Consider the following 25,664-nt stretch of genomic DNA (forward strand, 5'->3'; position numbering starts at 1 on the left):
AAAGATCTCCACACAGCTGGTCTCCTTACTGATGAATTGTTCTCCTTTATGGATGTTAACAACGCCCTGATACCGGTCATACAGGGGTTACCGAAGGTTCATAAACAACCTAGTAACCCACCTATGAGACCTATTGTTGCTGGAGGGGGGTGAGTTACTGAACCCTCGTCTTTGTATGTAGAGAAATGTTTACGACCGGTCATCAGCTTAAATCCAACTGTGCTGAAGAATTCTAAGCAGTTTTTGTTAGACCTATATGGCTGTGTTAGTGGACTAGATGATATCAAAGATCTGGCATTTGTTACGCTTGACGTTAAGTCATTGTTTACAATGATACCCAATGAGCTGGGGATACACTGTATGCAGAAATATCTAGCAACACATAGTGGGTATTCACCTAAGCAAATTTATTTGATTTGTTTCTTTTTAGAGACAGTTTTGAATAACAATGTTTTCATCTTTGGTGAAGATATGTTTTTACAACAACATGGTGTGGCTATGGGCACTTCATGTGCCAATAGCTACGCCAATATGTTCCTTGCCCAGTGGGAATCTGAGTCCCTGTTTCCACTGGGCAAGATTTTGTAGATCACGTCGTCTTTTATCGACGTTTTGTGGACGATTTGTTTGTACTGTGGCGAGGGACATCTGAACAGTTTGCTAGGTTCTTTGGGATCATGAACAATTTGACTGTTTGTCTAAAATTCACTTATAATCTGTCTTATGAAAGTATTAATTATCTGGATGTTATTGTTGAAAAGTTGAATGACAACTTGATTGATACAGGGATTTATCGGAAAACATGCCATAGGAATGCGTTCCTGTTTAGGTCAAGCATGCATCCAGGCTTCATTTTTAAGAATCTTATCAGGGGACAGGGTATGAGAGCATCGAGATTAAATCCTTCACCAGCAGGATTTCAGAAGGAAATGACCAGCTTGGAGAAGAAATTTTTGGATAGGGGTTATACACGAGATGAGTTGAACAGACAGTGGTCTGACCTTCTTGATTTAAGGTCTACTAGGGCACGTCCCTATTTTGGTCCGCCTTTAGAATTGAACAATTTCCCTCCATCCATTAGTAGCAATAAGACTAAGGATTCCACTTTTCTATACTAATGATTACAGAAAAGTCACTGATTTGTTTTATCAGCATTGGTCTATTCTTTTAGTGGACAATGATATTGGTAATATTGTAGGTAGTTTTCCCAGTTTCCGATATAGGCATCATATGAACCTGAAGAGGTTACTATGTTCTGGGACACACAATAATGTTGATAGGCTTCACCATGGCTATACTGTAGCATGTGGCTCCTGTAATTTTTGTGGCCATATTGATTCATCTGGTGTTTTTCATCATCCTGATCTCCGAAGGGATTTTTATTTTAGAGGGGTTAGCAATTGTATGACCTCAAATGTTGTTTTCCTGGCTCAGTGTGTGGCATGTGGTGCATTTTATGTTGGGAAAACCAACAGACCCCTGCGTGATAGGATGAGGGAACATCTCTATCACATTAGGAAGGGGTCCCCACATAATGCACTTGCAAAGCATGTCACTGAGTTTGGGTGCACTCATACGTTTAAATTTCAGGTGGTTGAAGCTGTTACACCTAGTATCAGGGAAGGTGATATTATTACACATACTGAGTATAAGGAAACACGGTGGATTGTACTTTTAAGAGCAGATTGGGGCAGCGGCCTCAATGAAAGGGCTTCTATTAAGTCAGTTTTGAAGAAAAGAAGACTTCGTAAATAAGGTCCTTGACAGTTTCTGCTCCTCAGTTTGCAGTTTGTAAATGCATACTGGTTTAAAGTGATTATATATTTTAAGAATGTATTGTGCAAGGTTTTTGTGATATTTTTATCTTGTTTTTATCTGTATCTTTTTATTTTTCATTGTGACTTTAAGGGTTGATTATTTAACTGATTTATTAGATGGGTTGGTTTTGTATAAAAGTTAGGTTAGGTTCATTGTTTTCTAAGGTCTTATGAAGCTTCAATGCGGAAGTACTTACCTGTATTTGTGCTGGAATAAATAGTGGATTTTTTACTTCGTTGACTGGCTGAGCGTTTGTCCTTATTGAGTTGTAGCTGTGTTTTACCTCTGGTGCTGTCTTAAAACATGTTACTAAATCAGTCTAAAGTCTTTAATCCAGTCATTCTGCTATACAAGAATGAGAAAAAGCACATTCATTTTTCTTTTATCATGCTTTTTAACCAGGCTTTTTTAAATATATATGCTGTACCTACATTTCTTAAAACTGAACAAGGAGAAAGAGAGAAGAATGGAGAAAGAAAAGGAAAAAAAAAATGAAAAGCAGCACCTGTTTACAATCCCCATTACACTTAAAAATAACTGAAAAAAATTTACTTTATGGCACGTAAAAAAACACATGCCACAAAACTGTTACTATTTAAGGAAAACAATCTTTAAATACAGTTAATTTTCTCCCTCCTCTGCCCCCTCAAAGCACTTTTCTGAACATGAATGACATAATGAAATGAAGTAGGGCATATCCCTTAGAGTCCCCCACAAGTCCAAAAATTTCAGAAAAAGTCCAATATTTCCAGACTTTCTTGTTCTCTCATATTTCACAAATATAATTATTACTTTATAATCCCATATTAAGTTACTGGTTTATTACTGTTCATCTCCAAAATCCTGTCTCTTCTTCATTTCAAATGTACTCTTGATTCTTCTAGTCAACTCTCGTGCTCCCTTCCTTCTCTCTAGCATTTTCTGTTGAAAAATCTGAACAGGTACAGTCCCTCTGTGGTCTTTATTACCAGAAGAACAAGAAAGAGTTTTATTTTTCTCCTTAACATGTACTTCATCAAAAAAAAATGTCATCCCTCCAGGGAAAAATAACTTCAAGACAGCTGGGTACAGCAGTATGAATCTCATACCTACATCTTGACATTCCCTGAACAGTGGCACAAATTTGCTCCTCTTCTGTCTAGTGTACAATGAGTAATCATTCTCCACAAACACTCTGTTGTCACTCACTTTTAGAACTTCCTCCTGCCACAGTTTTGTCAGAATCAAATATTTCTGCTGGTAGGCTTGCATCTTTACTATTAAAGGTCTAAGCTGCTTTCTTATAGTCAGGTTTGGAGCATACACATGATGTGCCCTTTCAACTAACAACTCCTGCTGTGGAATAATAGACCAGTTGCTTATTTGTGCTTTCATAAAATTAATGCAGTCTGTTCCTTCCAGCTTCTCTGGAATAGCTGAAAATCTCAGGTTTTCCCTATGTGCTCTGTCACCTAATTCTATTTTTGAAACATCTCTTCCTGAGCTGTCTCATATTCAGCCAACCTTTTCTTCACTTTGACCTCTGATTTTTGCAGCTTTATCAACTCATCTGAATATCTGTTTAAAGCTTCTTCCGTTTGTCCAGCCTTTTGTTTGTGTTGATATACTCCATCAGTGTTTTGCTTATTTTAACCAGGTCTGCATGCAGTTGTCTTGCATCTTCCTGTAGGTTATTGGAAGTCATATCTGAAGGTTGCATTGCTTTTTGCCAAGCAGCTGGAAACCTTCCCCAGTCAGTGTTTCTTCCTCACTTTTTGTAGCTGATTTTTTCTAGGTCTTCTGTATTTCTTTATTCCTGGCATCAAGAAAGTGCACTTACTAGCCAGTTACTGAAATGTACCCATAAACACAAACATACTGGCCTTCTCTGCTGTTCTCTTCTCTGTTTTCACACTGGGAGAGCTAGAAATAAGCTGTTACTCAATGTGCAGCCATCTTGGAAGTCCCTGGTAATAATCTTCTTGTCTTAATGACAGTCAAAGACAATGGAAAAATTCAAAAATAGGTGGGAGACATGCAAGACTTTTTTACTGGAGTTAAGACAAAAACAAAAATAAATAAGCTGTCATTTACTAAGACATGCATTACATCTACTAAGAGATATTAGCTTTATCTTCTATCACAGATTTTATGTTTCACTCATATTGATAGAGGACCTGAATCTGAGAGCAAGCCAATTAGGTGCAGACAGGATGACCAAGTATCTTATCAGGAATTTTCCTGTCTAGAGAAGGTGGGTGAGGGGATGGAATTTACCTGTTCTAACAGAACATGATAACCACAGACAACGATTCCAAACGACATGGTAAAAAATCTGAGTTTGGCTTTGATACACAATAAAACTTTCACAAGAAATTTATTGCAAATGTAAAACAACAACAAATGCTAGCTTTGGGAGATCATGTATAGTGCCCCAGTCCTTCATCAGACGGCTTGTGTCTTCTTTTACTGCAAGTGAGTTTCAGTATATGACAATGCTGTTATCTGTAACATGGACAGAAAGGCAGTGCTGCAGATTTGCTAAACAGTTGTATTTTGCCAGTCCTGTAATGTGGTACATTGCCTTTCTACAGAGTGTATGTGCACAATGCATGTTCATCTCACTGGCCCACAGTGAAACCAAGGAAAGTGAATACCACTCCCAAGTCTTTCCCCATTCTTATATGACTCCCATGGCAGATACACAAGAAGGTATCAAATGACTGGTATAAACAGCAGGAGTCAGAATAAGGTAAACTGGTGGTGGTTTACAGGTGGTGTCAATTTGAAAGTGGATTTTGTGGAGGGGACCTGATTAGCAAGAAAAATCTCTGAAATTGCATAAAAATGCATTTCTGTTAATCAAAGACTAACTTGCTTTAACTGGCTTGAGATATACAAAAATGTAGGAGAGGATTTGAACTATTAGTGCTTAATATGGTGCTGAAGCTATAAAAATCATGAGAGAAGCCTAGTGAATTTTAAATTGCTGCCCAATTATACAGTAAAGCCATATTCAGACTTACAATGATTTGTACAGCTTCTGGTGAGTAGGTAGGTGTCTGTGCAGTTATACTGTATCTACCTCATTTTCTTTGCATAATTCATATTTTTTCCTTTAGTTAACTTAAACATGAATAAAGAATATGATTTAATTAGAGGTACAGACACTTTCCTTATTAATAACCTGTAGTGCTTGACCGTAACCATATACAGTTCAAACAGTGCTGCTTTTTGAAACTAATGTATATCACATAAAAAACATGCAGATATTACTCCTGTTGCTATTTTGGTCAGCCCACTGAGAAAATTTGCTCATTAGTAAATATAGCATGTTTGCAAAGGTATCTCCTTAATCTGAGCAATTAACATACTATAAACAGTACCAGTTTCCTGTTTTTCATACATTATCAAACTGATCATCCTGTTTTCATAGAATGAAGCTGGTCATTTCTATTCAGTGACACCTGGTATACTGATATTATTGGAAGAAAACCTGCCAGTGCAACAAGCAAAAATTGCATCAAGTGTTCAGAAAGGCTCTGATGACCTGTCTTTCGGTCCTTCACAGAATGCTGAGCAACTACATTCTATACTGCACGTCACACAAGTTGCCAAGGCAGATACATTTCGAGCATACACTGCAGTAAGTATTCTGTTCTGTTCTGTTGCAGTGATAACCTCAGTTGTTCATTTATTCTCAAATGCCCATAAAGCTAGTTTCCATGGTAACACTGTACTACTAACTGGTTTATGTAAGGCCTGTATTCTTTTCCATTCCAAATTCAAGGTTTTGCATATGACCTACTTTTTATTGCCAGCTTTCTTGTAAATAGAATGTACTTCATGTCTCTTTAGGCACCCTTCACGGGATCTTTCCGCTGATGGCATTTTTGTGGTCCCCTTGCATTATCAATTATCTAGCCTATTTTCTTTACTTTCTTCTGTGGAAAGACTCAAGAACGAGGGTGGAGTATCAGACAGGTAGCAGTGTCAACTATTTTCCAATGTTAAATACCAATTAGTCCTACTTTTATCTGTCCTGCTCATACCTCCCAACTGTACAGATTTTCTCAGAATGTCCAGATTTTTGCCTCATATTTTTGGTCTTTTTCTCATAAAATCGTGGGTTTCTGGCAAATCACTGGCAACTCATTGAGGATTGAAGACCAAAGTCAGAAAATGACAGACTTTTGAGTTTCAGATTTCATACCCTTCAGAAAATTCATGCTAATGCAAAACCTGTTATTCTGTTAACTTTCTAGGTTTGTAAGGGCAATGGTTTGTAAGGGCAATATTTAAAAAGTGTCCCTATCCTTGGGCCTTTGTCCCCCCCCCCCCATTATTTATGGCTTTGTTCAGATTTCTTGCTCTATAAGGTTGAGAGATATAATTATGATATTATGTAATTATTTGCATTAATCCATCTTGACTGAAAAAGGTCACAAAGGAAGTCTCTCAATGTCTTTACCATTGAAGGATGTACCTTATTAAACCCCTTCTGTTAAAATACTTTTGGAATTTTGATCCTTATATGCAGCAATTAGAATTTCTCACACGATAACTTTTGGTTCCTTTCTTTACAGTAATTTGTTACCTTAGCAAATTTATTTGCAATTTTCCATGCTGTTTCAGAAGTTTCTAGCTGATTCTGCTGTCTTTGCATGATTTGCTTACTTAAGCACCACTTTAGACACGTTGCTTATGCAGTGACGCATGGCATGGTGTGGAATTACAAATGATAGTTATATTGCGCTTGTTTAAAGGTAGTCTACAGTAATTACACACTCAAAAGACACACAATTACAGATCGATAATTACTCAACCTTTCATAAAGACCAGCCAAACCTGAATGACAGGCTGAACAAGTTCAGGTCTGTGATTATAAGCAAATTACTATATTTGCCTTTCAACAGCCAGGAGACTAGAGGTACTGACAATGATGCCAAAAGACCAAGAGACAGCTTATCTTGCTGTATCCTTGGAATGAAGGAACTGCTAGCAGAATACCGATGGCCGATTATCCAGTTATGTATGTACAGAGAACTATGTATATAATGGAAAACAGCACACCCAAAGGAAGAAGTAACACTTAAATGAGCATAGTTTTTATGCACGTTCACTGTATCACAACAAAAGCAGGTAACAATAAGTATCAAAAAGGTTAATTAGTCTAATCAGGTGAGGCCACTGAAATGGCATTGACAAAGCTTGATACCTTTGATTTACAAGACGCTGTGAGAGTTTAGTAGGCATGTAAATAAACAAGTAAAACAGGAAAATGCATTTATAAATGCTAATTAGTAAGAGAAGGTAATTGGAATATGCAAATATTTTAAGACACCTGGGACTTGTAAATGACTGCAGAAAGAAAACAATACTGGAAAACTGAATTTGTGATTTTATGTTAGCCTGCTTAATATTGCAGCATATATGCAACTATCAGTGCAAAATGGCTGAAGATATTAAAAGCCCAAAAAAAGAAAAGAGACTCAAAACTTTAAAACGAGCAGTTCACCTTTCTCCTCTAAACATAGGTGAAAGCTTAAAAAGTATTACTAAATAAGATACTGCAGAAATGAATACATGGCATAAGCATTCGATATTAAAGAGAAGAGTACATCAATACCGCTGGCACTGCCACACCCCTATACCCCTACCTTCCTTAGCTACCAGTTATCAACTGCTAAAACATCTAACCGTGTCATTTATGCAAACACCTGCAGTGCAGGGTGAATGATAGTTTTATAACCGTGATAATGCATTATTGGCAGCCATCTGCTTAGGTTCAGGCTTACCTCGATTGAGATATAGAATATGTAAAGAAAAGTGGGAGGAATGTACATGTCTTTCTGAAAAGTAAACATTAACAACAACAACAACAACAACAACAACAACAACAACAACAACAAGGTCAGAAAGTACTTTATGCACTTCCTTAGGGAATGCCTTTAGCAAGCCCTTCAATGTTTTGTTATTGGGGTCACTGACTCCCATCTGGAACTTTTCTGAGTGCACTTCCCTGTGCAATTTTATCAGTAAAAATGCATTTGAAATATTTTCATGGCCCTGAGGGTGCTTCTCTGGATAAAGACAGCATATGAGCTTTTGTTTCCAAAGAATTGATGATCACTGTGACCATATGAGACATTGAACTACTTTCCATCCAGTACAGGGTTTTAACAGTAGCCTTGACAATTTCACTGCATGCTCTGGCTCATGCATTCAGGTATTGCCACAGCTTTAAATCAAACATACTGATATTGTAACTAGTGTGATAAAGTCCCTTGGTTGATTTACGCCATACTTACACTTTATCCTTAACTGTAATATATTTTTCTTACTTGTTCCTTGTGATACTGCTGCTTTTCCTGCCTTGTGTCCCTCTCTCCAAAGTTTTCCATCCTGTGATGAGGCACCACACACCTACTGTTTACTCTGTCAGCTCCTCTACTTCCCCTTGTCATATTAACAAGGCTTCATCCTTTAGAGATGGTATCTTTACTAGCTGTTACAGATTGTCATGCTGTGAATCAGTGGTTCAGCTGATAATCCATGTACTCGAGTGAGGTCCCTGCAGTGGTAGTTGCAATGGACCTTTAGAGCCTTCATCTTATTGGACAAAAGCATCCCCATGCTACTTCTATCCATTTGGCTGACAAATATACATGTGAGTGACACTAGGATTGCTGAATATCAGTTTCATGTCCAGAGATTTGCCCATGTAGCTGCACTAGCCCCCTTCAAATGGCATTAGCACATACTCAGTAAAAATGGCAGCCTTCCAGATGCTCCGTCTATTTGTTTCAGCATTCCTTCTAGTGATTTAGTTTTGCCAGTAAGCTCAGACTACCACTGACCATTCTATCATGACAAACAAAAGATATGTGAATGCACCATAATGCTGGACATTTGAAGATGCCCCTGACTATAGGTCTACTACATATCACTCATCCAACTGACATCTTCACAGGCTGTAAGCAAGACTCCTGGCCTACTCAGCTCAGTTTCTAGCTACTCCCACATCTGGAAAACTCAACTTCATTCTTGCTGTGCCCTTGTAGCAGTAAATAAAGGAAAATAAAAATGGAGGACTGCATACATGCTGGGGTGGTGTTGCCACCATTTCCGCCTTTATAGTTATCATGTAAAACTTCTATATCTGACTTCAAAACACTCTACCTGCAGGACTGTTATCATGTCAAACAGATTTGTTGGGTAAAGGAACTATGGGAAGGTGCCTTTCATCAAATTTGCCCCAGAGGAAGACCTTGAATGGGACATTATATCCAATTTATAATGCTTTTGCAAAGGTATGAATCAAAGACCAAGCAGCTGCAGCATAAACATAATCCAGTGAAGCACAGAATGCTCTTTAGAAGATTGCTATGGTGTTTTGTCAGTTATTGCAGTACAACACGATAAGTTGAATAATCACATGGAAAGACTTTGTTTGGTCATCCCCCAACTCTTAGTGAAGGAAGTGAAAAGCTCTATTATCTTTCCTCATGGAAAACTCATAGCATTATAGTACCTTAGCTGTCTATTAGTATCTAGGCCTTGACAAGATCATTGAATGAAAAAGACAGGCAGGTGAGCTGACCAATTTAGATTAGAATCTTGCAAGGTTTGGAAGAAATGAAGAATTAGAATACAAAGACCACTACCCTTATGCTACTTTTACTTTCATTGGTTCACAGTTAGTAGTCCTGTTTGCACTATCTGAACTGCATTTTTGTGTCTTTTACTGTTATATTATTTTTTCAACATCACTGACTCCTTAAATCTCTACCTGGATACCTTTCTATTCTAGGACTCCTTAAATCTCTACCTGGATACCTTTCTACTCTATTTTACAATTCATGAAGCTTCTAAAGATCTCCCAACTATCGGTATTTTAGAGAAACATTCCTTATCTTCACTCCTGATTTACCCCTGTACACAATGTACCTATTTTTGAGGCATGTCTCTTATTTTCCATGTTTGACTTACCCCTTTACACAATTTTCTGAACTACCCTCATCACACACAATTTTTGAAACTGGCCTCATATACAGAAAACCACAGTATGACCAACATACTAGTGGTATCAATAACTTAAAGAGGACACATATTTTACATCTCCCTTTTTCACAAGCAAAACTAAATGATATTGTGTGGTAGAAGTTTGCAATACAGTCCATTAAAGCCTACACATTTTACACTACCTATTTGACAATGTGCTTACATTTTTCCACATTTTTGTCACTATTTTTCTAAATGGGTTTCTGACTAGTATCACACATTCCTACTGGAAGCAGGAAATTTTATGTGCTATTTGGTATTCAGATTTTATGCTAATTAGATGTCTACATTTTGGGCTGGATGTACCTACTTTAAGGGCCATTTGTCCTACTTTCAATATCTACAGGTTGAGAGGTAGAGTGTGGGAAGAGGAGCAAACTTTGGGTGTCTCCTTATCTGCTATCATCCCAGCTGTGCATGGAACATTCATTCAGAGGTTCACTGGTTTCCTGGCTGCCTCAGTGTTGACTGTCCAAGTTTGTCTTGCTGCCCAACTGTGACTTTATTTTCTTAATTTCATGTATATGTTAACCACTTGTCTCATACTTTGAACCAATAGACTAACATATTCCCTTGAGAAACTGATCTTCTGGTCTCAAGTCACATTTATTCTAAATTATTTAAAAAAAGAGGCCTTACTCACCATCAGTTTGAAAGAACCTTTGAATCTTGACAACCTTAACAGCTGTCATCCTGTCAACAACCTTTTACTTATCCATAAGGTTCTTGAGTAGGTAGTTTCTACATTCCTGTTTAAAGGACCAGGACTTACATTTCAGTCTGTTTTTCAGACTCTACACAGTGCACAGATGGATTTACTAGTGTCTTCAGTGACTTACTTGTGCCTCAATCAATGGTTTCACTTAATCTTGGTCTTCCATGATTCCATGATAGTGTTTAACATTTTAGGTCACACAATCCTGACTGAATGCTTAGTTAGATACTGTGGTCTCTCAGGAAATGTCCTGGAGACATTTGCCTCCTAACTTTCCAGATAAACTCAGATGGTTGTTTTGGATTATAATACTTTCTTACCTTACCCTCAGGACTATGGACTACCACAGGACTCTTATCTTGGGCCTTATCTTTTTACTAAGTTCTTACTACACCAGGCTGACTGCATTAAGAACAGAGGGTTGTAATATCAATGCTACACTGACGACATGTATCTGTATCTGTCTTCCCCTCAGAACTCAATGTTGGCTGTGAATATCTTTGAAAGTGATCTTCATTGCATACATCAATGGGAGCTTAGTCACTGGATCAAGTTCAGTACTTACAAGTGATTGCCATGGTTGCACACCACACTTTCCGAGTCTTAGACCTCCTGTCCTTAAATTCCCATATTATCTATGGGAGCTACAGATATGAATTCCTGTCTAAGGTGTGCAAACTTTGTCACATCCTTGGTATTTAAAGGACAGAAGGTCAGCTGTCAAAGTGTGCATGCCTTCACTTAAAAAAACATTTCCTGGCTCAAACACTTTTGCCACTTGATGGCATGGGCTGTGGACCCCCTAGCACCATCTCCCCCAGGTTGCTGCAACTCCCTGTATGCAGGACTTCTGGACAATAAACCCACTCAGTTGCAGCTAGTAGAGAACTCCACTGTCTGCTGAATAATTCCCACACCAATTCTTCAGATCCTACACTGGGTGTTCTTTCACTCTAATATCATCTATAAAAGTTCTCCTTTTAACTAATATTGTTATATGCAACATGTGTACCCCCATCTGAATGAGCTGCCCATGCTTTACTCTCTCACTTATGTCCTCTGCTACCTAGGGGCTGTAAGTAGTTCCCAGGATGTATCATGAATCCTCTGGGATTTGTTCATTACCTTAACAAGTTCTGCACCACTGGAACTCACTACCTAGGTGTCTGCAGGAGTTCCATTACTCAGTGGCTTTAAGGGGTCTCTTAAGACTCATCTGTTTTATTCAGCATTTAAAGGATATTAACTCTGCATCTTTGACATATTTGTTTTTAATACATTACACCTTTAATGTGTAAAGTACCGCTAGAACCCAAACAGCAAGTCAGTCAACCTCTCTGGAAGGCTACACATCTACTAGTGTTCAGCTCTGTGCTTCTGAAGTCACAGACTGGACACAACTCACTAGGTGTTCAGCTCTGTGCTTCTCTAGTCACAGATTGGGCAGAACTCACTGGGCAGAACTCACTGGTGTTCAGTTCTGTGCTTCTGAAGTCACAGATTGGGCACAACTCAGTAATATTCAGTGCTGTACCAGTGAAGTCACAGATTGGGCGCAACTCACTAGTGTTCAGTTTTGTACTACTGAAGCTACAGATTGGGCACAGCTCACTCTGGGCAGAGTAGCATCTTTCAGTCACACTTAACATTATTCTGCTAGAACTACAGAGCTTCTACCTGTGTGCACAAACCATGCTCATCAGAAATTTTTGTAGGCACGGTCTTAGAATGGACTCAAAGTGCATTAGAATTGTAGGATCTACCTTGTTGTTTAGCAGTAACCCATGACTGGGTTCATATTACACGATTTACCCTTGACTGGTGTAGCTTAATCTAGAGTACAAAGCCCAAGTGATTAAAGCAAACTGTGGGTAAATCCTCTGAGCCACATCCAGGAATGGGCTACTGCTGTTATACAATGACAGTATTTGAGAAAGGCATTGCTTGTCTTTCTTAAAGAATGTCTTTGTATAATAGCACTTTAGTGTTCCACCTTTTTCACCCTTTACTGATATACTGCTCATGTGTAAGATATGTACATCCTCACACTTGCACAGTACATCACTGCAGTGAATATGTGTTGCCAGGAAAGACAGCATTGCTGAAGTGGGTTGTTTCTCATGTTTTTCTTTCTCTTTTTTTCTTTTATGAAAGTTTAATGTCTGGTATGAGTGGAAAAATTAGGGATTTTTCACAATATTTAAAATGTTATGAGGGACATGGCAAATATCTGAAGGAAATGAGGAATGTTCTGCTAAAGTCGGGACAGCTGAGAGGTAAGATTAACAACAGTACTATCCATCATACTACTAGTAAACTATATCTTTCAACTGTCCAGATTTTTTCAGAATGTCCTGAGTTTTCATACTGTGTTCTGTTCATTGTAAAATATCTGTAGATGGCTTTACTTAGGACATTCCATTAGAAAGCCCAGCTGTTCATCAACACTTAAGCAGTTGGGCTTCTTTCTGTGGGATACTCTCATTTTACAATAGTCATAATGAATGGGCTATCCAATCAGCATGCATGCTTTTGAATACTAATGGACATTTATTGTATAATTACCTCTCTCCCATCATGCTACACAAGTCAGAGTCATTACAGTGCTTATAAATTAATCACTGTATAGAAATCATAAAGCAGTATACGAATTAATACATTGTTTTGTCATATCAACTAGACAACCCTACCGATATACAATTCACAGATACACAAACATTTTCAAATGAAAAAAACTGAAACTGAACTTCAGCCATTTTATAATGAAACTATGTAACAAAAGTGATATTTTGAATGTGTAATATCTGATACAATGAATGAAAACAGAGGAAAAAGAGCTGTCACACTCCAGTGTACAAATCACAAGACAGTTACTTCAAGGACAGCCTCAAAGACAAAAATTTAAAAGTTAACATTATAAATATGTATTCTTCGTTCTTATTACTTTTCTACCAATTCTTTTCCCACCAAGTCTTTTCCCAAAACACATACCATTTTGTGAGGTCACTCCTCTATTTGTTGCGCCTAGTATCTTAACTTGGTTAACTGTCCCTGTCCCTTTTCACATGCAACCTGGAAGCATCTTCTGTCTGGTTAAGTGACTTGCTCAGTCATGCAGTGCACATATTTAGGTAGAAGGAAGCAAACCCCACACCTTGGACTTACAGCAAGCAATTTATCATCATTTCAGAGCCTTAATCCTCTCCACTAACTAACTGCATTTGAGTAGTGGACCTGATAGTACTGTGATAGAAACAGATCTTTGTCAGCTGAAAACACTTAGCCATAGCAACAATTCTATATGATATTTTTAAAACAGAACATAGTTGCCTGTGACTTAGGTTGCCCATTGCGCATTATGTATAAATCAAGCCCATTTTCTAGTTAGCTCTTTCAGAGCCACTTATAACTGATGACTTAGCTTCAAAGGCTTTCTTAAGTAGCACCTGAAAACTGACACTGGGGATACCATAACAAGATCAAAGACTGAACTTTATCACAGAAGGCTTGTTAAACATGCTGGCTAATTAGCATCACTTTCACAATATAAGAAAACTTAATATCTTAATGGACAAGGCAGTACACAGACCTGCTCTAAGGTTACTACTACTCAGTGTAGTTAATCTTCTAGAAGCAGATTAAAGCATAATATAACACAAGCCAGTATAATCAAGGTAGCCATTATGATGGTCCAATTTATTAGAGTACTTTCTACATTTTTGTTTCTGAAGTATTCAGTAGTTTCCCAGAAACCAACAGTCAGTAGTTTTTTTTTTTTTTTTTTTAACATTTGTGGTTTATTTATTTATAAGAATGGGTGCACTTCACATCATATCAACATTCATGTTTTAAGGCATAAATTTAAGCATCAAAGGACAGGGTTAAAAGATAATTTGAAGTTCTGTTCCTATTGTTTTTTAATGTCATTGGGGCTTACCTACAAGTTTGTATTGCTATATTCCCGAAGCAGCTTTATTGCGAGGATGTAATGTCATGGTGAGTGTCACCACAAAGTATTGTGTTGTATTGTGTTGTGCAAACCAGTGGTGTACTTTTCAGTTCAGGGTTTGTCTCCTTTTCTTCACTGTTGTATAATTGTGGAGCTGGTATATATAATTTCAGAAGTGTGGCGTCTTGTCCCCCTGCAAAAAAAATTTTTTTTGTGCGTTTTTAGCATTTTTCAGCTTATCGTTTTCACTATGTAATTTGTGATGAATAGCAAGCTAAAGAATCATTCCTCAAACTCATGCAGGAAAACCTGTTTAGGATGCTGTATTAGTAAAATGGGTGAGTATTTTAAGGTCTTATCAGCTACCAGGGTTGAATGAAATGTGCAATTTAAAAATATTTTCAAAAATGCAACCACTGAAATAATGAATGTTTTTATTGTTATAAACTAGGATGTTTATATTTGACTATTACTGATTTGTTTGCCTTTAAGAGAGGATTATGTTAATTAGGATAATGTCACTGAATGAGGTTATTTAAACAGTTTTTTACTGCAAGTTTTAAACCTGATGAAGCATGTTGTGTGAAAGCTGTTGAGCTAGTTGCTCTGAAGTTTACACATTAAATCTGTGAAGTGCCTGAAAGTTTTGGAGATATTCTTTCTGTTGAGTTTTTTGGGTGCATATTTACAAAAAAAATTAACCATTGTTTAAAACAGAGTCAAAAATGTTTGAAATGACTGATTAGTGGTAGCTTCATGAACAACTGTATATTTGTACAACTACCAGGCAAGAATATTAACATTGATATAAATTATGGATGTGCTCATTAAAGGCAATTAAAGATCAAGGAGGGATTTCAAGGACTTAGTTTATACTATTTTAATCATAGAACCAGTGCAACACATTGCTTTGCTCTGACTTGGTTTCCAGTACAACAATTCCCCATTTCTGCATTACCGTAAATTTTCATACTGTATTGCTTGCTAACCTCATCACCTCCAGCATGCTGAACATACTAAACCGCTCTCATTTCTGAGACTTTGATGGCTGTGGTGCAGCAGGAGGTTTATAACAACGTGTTACTTGTTAACATCTGTCACAGTTTAGCATAGAAGAGTAAGACCTATGAATTTCTAAAACGTTTAATAAAAATGCAGAACAAGAAAAGGTTTTCAGTTCTTAACTGTGGAAACAGTAAAGACCTGTAGATTGATGTAATATATTCTCCTTGCTAAGAAGTTGCATTTTAGAGCCTTTATCTACAACATAGTCTTTTTTTCTATAAAAGATGCTGAAGGGACACAGTCATTTCATTTGGTAAGATGTGGGATTTTGCCTCTAAGAAAGGAAAGAAAAGATGTTTTACATGCAGGGCTATTCTTTCTAAATACACAGATGACCAAAAAGTAAGCACTAGACATCATCATTTAGCTTCTGATCACCAAATTAAGGCCCACTGTAAAAAAACATTGTTTTCATGAAGAAGTTTGAGAAATTTGCTATGGTTTAATAACTTGCCCAAAATAACATTCAGGTGGGTAGTTGGCATAATGGTTAAGATGTTTACCTTACAGACAAAAGGTGCAGGGTTTGATACAGACATGAAGTAAATGGCTAGGCTTAAAATGGCACACAAGGGCAGTTACCTAGTACTAATCTATAAGTAGTAGATAGTACTGAAATTACACAGGGTCTCTAAGCATTGGAGCTCATCTGTTGCATGTTTTGCTAGTCTCAAGCCTTCTGTTTACACATGACGTATGACTTTCGCCTAAGACTTGATCCTCTGATGTTATGTTGCATTAGTTCTCGCCACACCTCTCAAGCACTAAGCACAAGAAATCTAGACAAAGCCAAAATAATGGATGGTTAAAGGCCTAGATCAGAGACAAGTTTTAAATATTGCTCTTATACATTTAAAAAGTTGATAGAATAATGGGTTTTGTATTAGCACACATTTTCCGATGGATATGAAGACAAACACAAATCAATCCATCCACAACCCCTTTTCCCATGTTTATTCTTGGGGTTGAAATATCACTTCAACAGTGACAATCATCTAGAGTAAATGATTGTCATTATTAAGTGAGTTCAACCCTCAGTTATTTGCCAGAAAAACAAAAATGTTATGAGGAACAGGCCAAAAATATGAGGCAAAAATCTGGACAGTTAAGCGGTTTGGCTCCAAAACATTCTTAATAATAATAATAATAATAATAATAATAATAATAATAATAATAATAATAATAATAATAACAACAACAATAACAATAATAATAAAAATATTAATACAATAAAGTGATATTAAAAAAACATGCATTATTATTAATTTGAAATGATGGCCTTTAAAATTAAAAATATAGCATAATCACATCATTTCACAAAGCTGAAATAAATAGTTCATAACATTTAAAAGATTAAAAGTTTACATCCAGTACTAATCCTCCTCTGCTGTTCCTTTAAGCTATCAGCATATAGACTCTGGTAAAGATTTTCAGCAATGATCAAGGCATATAAGGGAACAGCCATTAAAAAGTCATTGCTCCAGGTCCCCTCCTTTCCAGTAATAGTTTACCAAAAACAGTTCAAATTCTGTCTAACTAAAATTATATTCCAGAAAGAAATAATGCTAAGCTTAAATGTTTCTCTAAGCAGAAGGATCTCAGTATTCCTTACAATTTTCCTTAATGTCAAAAAAAAAAATCCAAAACAAGTGGGGTTTGGCTTTATTGGCCTGATTTTGTCCATAACAGACTTAAAAAGAAATGGCCATGGGCATTCACAATTGCCATATAGCTGAAACACCTGATGTCCTTATGGGGTCATTTGCATATATCCCATGTTGCCTCTAATGCAAGAGGTTTCAAGGTATCACACAGTGAAAAGTCTAACTTGGCTAGACTTTTTTTTACTTTTTTAATGCTACAGAAAAGGAAAATGAGCTTTCAGTAATCATAAGTTTCATTAATGGAAAAGACAGCAACTGGATGTTTTGAAGCCTACCCTTTACCACTCCACTTTACCAACAATAAACAAGAACTTCTCGGCTCCATAAAAAAAAGTTAATTCCGAGTAGTCCCATAAATTCAGCCATAAAATGTCACCTATAACCTACTCTATAATCTTACCTTACTGATAAACTGCACCTACAAGCACAGATGGTTCCATAGTAACATCTACTAGTGCTCCAAATTCATTAGAGATGAAATTACTTCCAGGCAATAACCAAACCTTTAATCACTCACATGAAATCCACTGCATAACCATCAGTAGTCAGCAGTCACAAATTACCCCATTCTCAGACAGAGTCCTGATCTCTTACCTCCACACAACAGGCTAACCATCCATGATGCAGGTGTCTGTGGAAAACAACAGGCTCTGTTGCAGCTCAGACACTACCTTGCTTCTACAACTAAGAAAAAAACAGTGCACTCCTTCATGCCTCCCCCCTCCCATCCCACTCACTTCTACCACTTCCTTGTACATTTGCCATGAACTTCACTTTTGGCAAACACATTTCATTCTCAGCTGTGGCATACAGCCATCAGCATCTTATGCTGCCAGAGTTGCAATGTATGATAGTCCATGGAGGCTGGGTTACATCACCCCACACCTGGTCATATACCAAGTTTCCTTCACTTCCTGTTACCCCATTCTAGCAGAGTTTCTACAGATCTAATCTCCTTCTGTCCTGTCACTCCACTAACCAAAGGCCATTTGAGGCATGCCAGGGTGGCCCTTTTCTCACCCCCTTCACACATATTGTATGTTTGCCTTCTTGTCCACACAATAGTCCAAGGCCTTGTTAAAGGCCCACTTCATGCTCTGGAACTCCTGCCACTGTTACTAAAAACACACACCACACACAACCAACCACACAACCACACCTTTGGTTTGCTTCCTTTTCAGGATTACATATCCTCATGCACTCCACTCAGTCTATTATAAATTATTCCACTCACCATAATATGCAATGTCACCCCACTATTTACTGCCTCATCTGGTATTATTTAAATACTTATCTCTTACTCCATTAACTACTCAATTTCATTAGCAAAAGATTTACCAACTTGTTTCTTTATGTTTTTTTGTTCTCCCCAGCCAGACCATCAAGACTCTTCTTCACTGTTACTGACATATTCTTAACCCCCTTCCCATCGGCCTTAGCCATATTATCAATTGAAGCAAGAGTCAAGTTGATGCAAGCTGTCATTCTTTGTCAGTTTGAAGTTTCTGTTATTTTTACCCTTTCCACAGGGTGTGTGTGTGTGTGTGTGTGTGTGTCTGTGTGTGTGTCTGTGTGTCTGTGTGTCTGTGTGTGTGTGTGTACACTCCAATAGAATGATCTGCAAATAATTTCCCGCTTGTGGTAAGATTAAAGCCCATAATTCTGCACTGTGGGCTGTAGGCCTAGACAGAAGCCCTTACCCCCCCAAAGATAGGTGTGCTAGCAACATTTCCACACAAATCACATCCTTCATAGAAAACTTTTCAGGGAATGGGTCTGTTAAATTAACTCAGGTTTCCTGGGTCACAATCTGGACTCCATTCCTCTAACTTAAATAAATGGCTAACTTCCCTGTTATGTTAATTTGCAATATACCGTTAATTTTCATTATACTCATTTTGTACCTTGGTACTGTGCTCTTCTTTACATTTGTACAAGTGCTACATCTGCTTGTATCTTTTGCAATTTAATTCAACACAAGTGGTTCTGGTCCTGGACTACATCTCAGTGGGCTGCTTCTTTTCAGAAAATAAAATGCATGCATGTAAGATAGACAGACAGGATAAAATAAAATAAATTCCCATAATGACAATATCAGTCCCTTGACAACAACATCAATAATAACTACACTTTCAGTCATCAATAATTTAGCTACAAATTACAGTCAAGTCTGTAATCCTAATTTAGCCTCAGTTTTGTGGTAACAGTTTTGGTACCTATCACCTCCAACTTCAAAGGAGACTTTTATGAGCCCCAACATCAGTCTCCATACCTGAAAAGTTTCCCACGGAGGCCTCACACTGTGAATTATCAATAACAATCTCACATCAGTCTGTGAAACAAACCATACCTGCCCACAGACAGGTTAAAATTTACATCATGCATGCTTCTTGATAAGCCAATTACCACAAAAAATCAATCTTTTCTATAATACTTAAAGATACCACCAACAGAATCCTCCTCCCAGTTTATGATCAAATACTTGTAATCTTAAAAGTCAGCACACATTTTCGCTTCGAGAAGTCCTTCCCCTTTTAATGAAAGTGCTGAAAATGCATTTCAAGACTTGCCTTTTGAAACAATGTGTCTGTTTCATGGTGTGGATATATGTTTCTTTAAATGCATGTATACATTCTCTGAAGCCTGTAAATTAAACTCCAGATAATTTAACCAAATATATTTACCAGAAATATTAACCAGTGAACAGTAAGTAAGCCTGTTGCCTTAGTAGCTACCATTTAAAAACTGCTAACTGAAAAGAAGCTTAGAGAAAACATGATTTCAGTTGCTTTTCAACAGACTGGATAATTCATTGTTAGATGTACTGCAAAATGAGTTAAGACACGAAGCTCGATAACAAAGTTGTTTCTGTTATAAAGTTGCTGGAAACACACGACTCAAGACCAGTTTTGCATTTTGAATACGGCATTGCTATTGAAGGAAACATACAAAGCAGGCCCTGTTCAAAACTCCTCAGAAATGTCCACAGTAATACAGATAACAGTACATAGTTTCAGAAGCTACTATCGGCAAATCAGAGGACAAAGAGAAAACAAAACTTTTACCTGTTCTAAAGAAATCCTTATACCTTGAGAGAGCGAAATATATAACATTTGTGAGTTTCACTTCAGTTTCTCTTACAGTCTGTCTTTTCTGCCAGCAGTAAATAGAAGGCGGGCAAACTCTTGTTTTCTCTGTTTTTCTGCTGGGCCTTAATGCTATACTTTTCAAGCCTAGTTTCTATAGATCCCAGACACAACTGAGTCACATGTCTAGGAAATGTTTTACAGTCTTCACACCCAGGGTTATTTCCAAATGAATATGAGAAGAGTTTTGCTCTTTGTTTACAATTGGGCAATACTTTTCTGATTTGTTTGAGCTAATTGTTGCAGCAGTGTTCTTTATCTCTGTGCACTTTTTCTTACATACTGCCATTGAATTTCAGAGTTTATAATCAAGATGTGAATTTATTTTGAAGCAATAGTACTTAACAGGTTAGTTCTAGCTGTCAGACACAAGGAACAGCTAAGTACCTAAGAATAGGTCTAGGCCTGAAACTCTGAATGTACACACCCAACCATAATGAAACACAATGAACTGAGGGAGTTGATCTCTGAAAGTGCACACACCCCATTTAACACAAATCTATTGAATGTCTGGGAAGATTTTAATCTGAAAATCACCAAACAAGTCATTACATTACCTAGTTTGGTGATATACACTAGCTAGATAATTTGGAAAACAACAGTTACAGATGCTCAGAGTAACATTGTCTTGATTGATAGGTGTGCCATTTTCTTGTTTGGTAAGGAAAGGAAAACCATCACTGTCTTAAGCATGTAGCAATATTTTTTTTTGTCACAGGCTCACATGTCTGCATCTGTTACGCTAAGGCTAGACCATAAATATGTGTGTCAAATTATAGCAGACAGGCACCACAAATGAGTATGCCTGAAAATGGACTATCTACAAATACTATGATAAACCACTAAATGGATGTAAACAGCAAGAATATTTTTCTTCAGTCCTTTACTGAGAACGTTTAAGCAAATCTATATGTTTAGCCCCCTTATTGTTCTCATAATTCTCTTGAGAAAAACAGAGTAGCATCTGCTTTTAAGCCACATTTTCCTAGCATCCTAAACCAAGTAATAACAGACTATTTTCTTTTTATTAAAAAAATCCCTGATCTTCAATTAAATAAATATTACACTACACATACCAATTTTCAGCATCTGATGTCATTACTGCTGCCATTTTAAGTACAATAAGGTACTTCAGGATGTTGGCTGTTCTGTGTTCACCATGTGCCTAGATACAGAAAGACACTTTGACTCCAGCTTTGTGCTTTAGCGAGTATCTAGGTTTTCCTCTATTATAGAGAAAACAGCTGTGTCTTACATGTTTTCCAGTAAGCAAGTCAGGATAAGAGGATAAACAGAAATTATTAAAAATGTTAATACATCATCTGTATGTAATAACAAGGGTATGTAATTAATATATAATTACCGAATTAATGAGTTTTCCCTTTAGTTTTATTTATGGTCTTGTTGGAGTGTGACATTAATTTTTAGGGCCAGACAGAAGATAATTAGTGAGTAATACTTGTAAATGCATTGTAATCTATTGTTAAACAGGCAAAACACAGTAAATTATTTTCAAGGATGTGAGAGAGAAGCTTTGGCCTACATATATACCCATGGAAGTTGAGGGAATCAAACTTGTTAAGTGCAAGACTAAGCTTATTTGTAACACATTTACATAGTCTGCTCATTCATACATTTCTGATGACAGTTACTGTGTTAGTAATTCATCAGTACTCAGTTGTCATCTTTGATGCCAGGAAAATCAAAGGTCCCTAAGTTCTAGCCCTACATCAGGTGTCTGGATTCATATACCAGAACTGACATTTGGTGAAGCTTGGGGGGGGGGGGTTGCTACATTTGTGAGATGCTATTCCTCAGATGAGACATTGAACCAAATATCCATTTGCCTGATTTTTGGTACTTTAGACCACCTAAACTTTAGGTGGTTCTTAGACCTTTGTCAGTTATCTATGCAAAAGTTTCCCTTGTGTCTTAAATACCCCAATGGGTTTTCTCTAGCAAAAAAAAAAAAAAGCACAGGCTTAGTGGGATCTACTTTGTCCACAGAATGAAATAAATAAATCTGAGTTCTCAACTGCATTCTTACCCTTTAGGTGCGTGTGTGTGTGTGTGTGTGTGTGTGTGTGTGTGTGTGTGTGCGTGTGATTAGGTAGAAGCACAGACACACACACACACACACACACACACACACACACACACACACACACACACACACATGTACAAATACGTTATTTGTATGCAGATATATATATATATATATATATATATATATATATATATATATATATATACACATGTACATATATGGGTCTACTTTACATGGTCGACATTTCAGAAAGTCGACTTTCATATGGCCGAGACCATATGATCGACTTTCAGATTGCCGACCATGTAAAATAAACATAAAAACACAACAAACACTTACCTTAAACTGTTAGCAGGGGGGGCTCCGCCCCCTGCACTCCCTGTGGGGGGTCCGCCCCCTACACCCCCAGTAACTTTAATATACCAACTCTGAAATCGCACTACAGTCTGGAAGTGGGAAATTTTCCCATTCTGCACTGTGCAACTTTATGAAAAGTTGACCATGTGAAGGCGACCCACACACACACACACACACACACACACACATATATATATATATATATATATATATATATATATATATATATATATATATATATATAGACACACACACATACATACATATATTGTATGCACACACACAATATAAAATACACAACCATACAGACTGGTGTGATTATTTAGAATGGTGATTTTCTTTTTATTTGAAACTACAATCTTCCTTATGTAGAGGTTTATATGATCTTGTGCAAAACATATATTGAACAAATAGAAAAGATATAGTATACACAGAGGCTAATGTTATAGGAGCACTCACATTGTGTTTGTATTTCAATCTGTTAACTGGGTATGTGAATTGTCCTGTCTTTGACCATTTTCAGTCATGACCTGGGCTCTATGTAATCTACTTGGACAGTTTTAAATACCCAATCCCCCAGCATGTTTTTGAAGGAAAATTGGAATAGTCAGTGGAAACCCATACATTCACAGGGAGAACATACACACTCTTCCCAAAAAATGCCCAAAGTTCAGGACTGAACCTAGAAACCATATGGCAGAAAACCAATGAAGCACTGTGTTGCCCACTTCTCTGTGCAAACAAAAGTATCTCAGGTGATTTACTTCAGAAACATTTTGCAGGCATTGTTTCAACCAGGTTACTTAGTGCACTGTAAGATGACTGATCATTCACTGTTATTCTTTTTATTTGAGACCAAATTAATAGACTCAACCTTCAGAACAAAGTATAAGATCTAGATTCTATTTACTGTGGTTCAATATCAAAAAATGCACTTGTTAGGACAGGTTATTTCATCATAATAATTTGCACTGCTTGGTACAAAGTAACCAGAAATAAGGACGGAAGAAAGGAGGAAGACTCTAGATTTTAGGTTTCCAAAAATAAGTAGGTTGTTATAAAACCATCTACTGTTGTTAAAATGTTATGTTATTTGACTCTTGACTGGTGGATTAGGCACTGACATCATTTTGGAAGATACCTACTAGTTGAAAACATTTTCACCTAACTTTAATCTCCCAAAAAGATGTCAATATATATTTAATCAACCAAGTGGCATTCAATAACTTTTAATGGCCTTTGTATGGTCTTCTTCAATTATAATTTAAACCATATTATGGACTGCTTCTGGCCTGTATTTATTCCCCAACTGTTCCCACAAGTTTCTGGTTTGTGATAATTAAAACCATATCAGTCATTACTGGAAAAATAAAATACAATAAGTAATCTGGAGACTACCTTCTTTACTTCTGACATTTTTGGTAAACTTCACATATTTTTGCCAGTTGTGACTCTTGTGCCATTTTCTTATATTATGTCTTTGACATTTACAAGTGCTAATAATAGGGTGTGATGTCACAACCCTCCAACAACATGAACATTGCCTCATCATGTTTTACTTTAATAAGCTTTAAATATGCATTGTATCGTGGCTAGAGAGGTCACAGCTAAAGAGTCTGTAACAATCTTGTTATAATATCAGTAGACTGGCTGATAAAAGCATTCACTTCAAAAGTTTAGAATCATGCCTTTTGATGTAAATAATAATACATATTGCCTAATAGGAGCAAATGTGGCATGAGCTGCAGTAAAGAATGATTTAGGTATTATTTCTGATGACAAAAACATTTTAACTCAACATGTAAATATGTAAAACAAGGCAAAGTCTTATCTGAGGTATGATACTGAGGATCCAAATTCAAGGGAAAGGACAGGGATGATAGCACTACATGTGGCAATCAGTGGTGTGTGTGTGTGTGTGTGTGTGTGTGTGTGTATGTGTGTGTGTGTGTGTGTGTGTGTGTGTGTGTGTGTGTGTGTGTGTGTGCGCGCGTGTGTGTTTGTGCACATGGGCATGCTCATTATTGGGCTTATTGTCAGGCTAAATGCCATTTAGATAGATGCATATGGCACATCCTGTTCAGTGGAGACTAAGTCAGGACATCATCACTGAAATTCATTGCAAAAATAATGTGAACTCACAGACAGGAGAAGAATTTGCACTATCAATTTCTAAATTATCCAGCACCAGAGTAGTTGGATAGAGTCAGACTATCACACCAACTTCTTTGCTCAGTAGGCAGGTACAGTGTCACAGTTACTGCAGGATAAAGGCCCACAGTCAAATACAATTTTTAAGTATTACTCTAATTCACTTAAGAAAGTTAATAGGACAACAGGTTTGGATCAACATGCATTTTCTGAATAAGTAGTATGAAACTCTGATGCCTGGTATTATTGACTGACTGTAAGTGAGTCAGAGTCTTTTTTCTCCCTATAGCTCTCAACAATCCATCTCCAAAATGTGGAACACTACCTCTCACAATGCAGAACAAATGGACAAAATGTGGAACACTACCTCTCACAATGCGGAACAAATGGGCAAAATGTGGAACACTGCCTCTCACAATGCAGAACAAATGGGCAAAATGTGGAACTTTACATCTCACAGTGCAGAGCAAATGGGCAAAATGTGGAACACTACCTCTCATAATGTGGGACAAATGGGCAAAATGTGGAACACTACCTCTATGTGGAACAAATAGGCAAAATTGGGAACTCTACCTCTCACAGTGTGGAACAAATGGGCAAAATGTGGAACACTACCTCCCACAATGTGGAACAGGTAGGCAAAATGGGGAACTCTACTTCTCACAATGTGGAATAAATAGGCAAAATGTGGAACACTACCTCAGACAAT

General features: G+C 37.2%; 1 protein-coding gene and 1 long non-coding RNA gene across 2 annotated transcripts in view; one reads left to right on the forward strand and one right to left on the reverse strand.

Moving 5' to 3' along the window:
* RIT1 (Ras like without CAAX 1) overlaps positions 1-20,452 on the reverse strand; it is a gene marked incomplete in the record, with an annotated part of 544,284 nt that extends 523,832 nt beyond the window's left edge. The window contains 1 exon segment of the mRNA XM_044080155.1: positions 20,320-20,452.
* The window catches only part of LOC122808987, a 340,711-nt gene that overhangs the window by 121,471 nt on the left and 193,576 nt on the right, over positions 1-25,664 (forward strand). Inside the window, exon 2 of the long non-coding RNA XR_006365851.1 lies at positions 5,234-5,443. This is a non-coding gene — a long non-coding RNA (uncharacterized LOC122808987). The remainder of the gene's footprint in view (positions 1-5,233; positions 5,444-25,664) is intronic.

The sequence above is a fragment of the Protopterus annectens genome, chromosome 8.part0, assembly GCF_019279795.1.
Source record: "Protopterus annectens isolate FY-2018-M chromosome 8.part0, PAN1.0, whole genome shotgun sequence".
Lineage (NCBI taxonomy): Eukaryota > Metazoa > Chordata > Ceratodontiformes > Protopteridae > Protopterus > Protopterus annectens.